A 2,500-nucleotide genomic window follows, 5' to 3' on the forward strand; every position below is an offset into this window, starting at 1 on the left:
CTCTTTCTCTCTTTCTCTTTCTCTCTCCTCTGCATGATTCCATATGTATTACTAACGCTAATAATGAATATCAATGCCATTCCCTCTCGTGACATCACTCGCAGAGGATCATCTACGAGTCATGCATTATTCCCAGTGATCTGAGGCATAATAAAATCTACATCAGATGTACATTTACTTGCGTGTTGTGTGTGTGTGTGTGTGTGTAAGGGTGAGTTTGTGTGTGTGCGTATGAGTGTACGTGCATGTGCGGGAGTGAGATTATTTTTTGTTTTATATTGTTACTGTATATTTCCTTCATTCTCCACACTCACCATCTCCCACCTATTTTCTGTCCAATCAGCAGGCTGACCGAGTGATATCTCAACATTTGGGTTGGCTGGAATACTTCCAGCGGCCTGAGGTCGCTTATTACATCGGCGGACATACGTTCCGCCGGTCTGTCCATCCTTCTTCCTTCTTTCCGAGTCTTTCTGTTTGTCTGATTAAATCTCCTTTTTTTATTTTACTGTTTCGGTTGATTTTCCTTTTTTTTTTTTTACTATCTATTCACTTTCTCTATACACTCTCTGTCTTGTTCTTTCTTTTTCTCCGTGCTTTCTCTCTCTCACTCTCTTTGCCTTTCTGCCTCTCCCCTTTCTCTCTGTCACTTACTTTCTCCCTCTCTCTCCATTAAATCGACAATCCTTATCCTATTTTCATCTCTCTCTGTCTCTCTCTCTCTCTCTCACACACACACAAAAAAGAAGAAAACAATCTAATACAGAAATGGCCACATTAGCAAAAATCATGTGGGTAGGACTGTCTCAATGGTTTTCTGTCCACTGTTGCAAAATGTTATAAACTCGATAATTGATTTCTAGATATTAGGTTATGTAACATGGTTAGTTTCAGTCATTACTTGTTTCCACTATTGATTTCCAGTACTGTTAAGCAAACGGACAAACAGTAGTAAATTTGGTTTAGTGTTTATTTTTTGCCAAGTTTGATTTGGTAATAAAATGATAATGAGATGATGATGATGATAAGGCTGATGATAGTAGTGAGAATGATAATGATAATGATACTAATGACCTAGTTATAGTATTAATATAGTGTGAATTCTAAGTGATAATGTTGATAATGATGAAAATAATCATAATAAAAATCATAACAATGGTGGGAATGATAAAAAGAATGGTAATGATTTTGATAATAATGATAATGATTAAAATAGATGAAAAATAACAATAGCATGTCCAATCTCATCTCATATATCAATGAGATAATGATGATGATAGTTATAATATTAACAATAATGATATTTACAGGAATGATGATAATCATTGTAATACTGATAAGAATAGCGATAACAATGATGATAATGATAGAAATAATTATAACAATAGTGCCAATAATGATGATAATAAGAATGATAACAGCAATAATGAAGATAAACAAAGAAAAAAAAATCACGGCAGCGAATCCCATCTTGTGTCGCCAGGAGAGGACGAGGGAAACGCAAGCTGTACAAGAAAATGCGATTTATTTTTTCAACGTCGCTATTATGTCACTACTTGTTTGTTTTTGTTTCTTTTCTTCTTTCTCCTTGATTTTTAAGTTTGTTTATATGTATATATATATATATATATATATATATATATATATATATATATATATGTATGTGTAGATATATATATATATAATTTTTTTTTTTTTTTCGTTCTTTCCCTTCTCTTCTCTTTTTTTCTTCTCTCTCTCTCTCCTTATTTTTTTCTTATTGTTTCTTTGTCTATCTCTGGTTTTGTCCTGCTTTATCTCCCGTTCTCTTCCGTCAATAGATAGTTCGTCGAAGATGGGGGGTAGGGGTAGGGGTAGTGGTAGGGGGGAATGAAATGGAGTGACGTTGGAAGGAAAGCCGTGACGGAGGGGGGGGGGGGGTAAAGAGTGACAGAGGATGGGGGGGGGAGGGGGAGGGGGAGTGGGGAGGAGCGTGACAGATTGTTAGAAGAAAGGGAGAATTTTTGGCGTAATTCCACAACACCTCGAGTTCTCACTGCAGTTTCTGAAATAATGAGGTGTATTTCTGTAGCCTATTTATATGGAATTTTATTTTATGATGAACCTAATGTACAATACATATACGTACATACATACATGCATTCACATACACACACAAACACACACACACACACACACACACACACACACACATACATATATATATATATATATATATATATATATATATATATATATATATATATATATATATATATATAGGCATTATCATCCCATGAACTGCAACAAATGTGCTATAAATGATATGATTTTCTGCAAGTACTTATACTGAATGTTATTAAAAACAATCTGTTGAAATCAGATGAAAATAGTATAATACATGTAAAAAAAAAGGATAGAAAAAGTGTTAGAAGAGGCTGGACATATATATTGCTATTGTTATAATACCAGTGGAAGTGTTACAGTATTAGAAGAGAAAATGTAAAGGAAATAGAGTGAT

General features: G+C 34.0%; 1 long non-coding RNA gene across 1 annotated transcript in view; it reads left to right on the plus strand.

Annotated features, from left to right (window-relative positions):
* LOC147471060 (uncharacterized) overlaps positions 1-2,500 on the plus strand; it is a 14,974-nt gene that overhangs the window by 11,482 nt on the left and 992 nt on the right. The gene's annotated exons all lie outside the window — the stretch shown is intronic.

The sequence above is a fragment of the Penaeus japonicus genome, unplaced genomic scaffold (genome assembly GCF_977035675.1).
Source record: "Penaeus japonicus unplaced genomic scaffold, GWHDUDI00000001_assembly GWHDUDI00000010, whole genome shotgun sequence".
NCBI classification, from domain to species: Eukaryota; Metazoa; Arthropoda; class Malacostraca; order Decapoda; family Penaeidae; genus Penaeus; species Penaeus japonicus.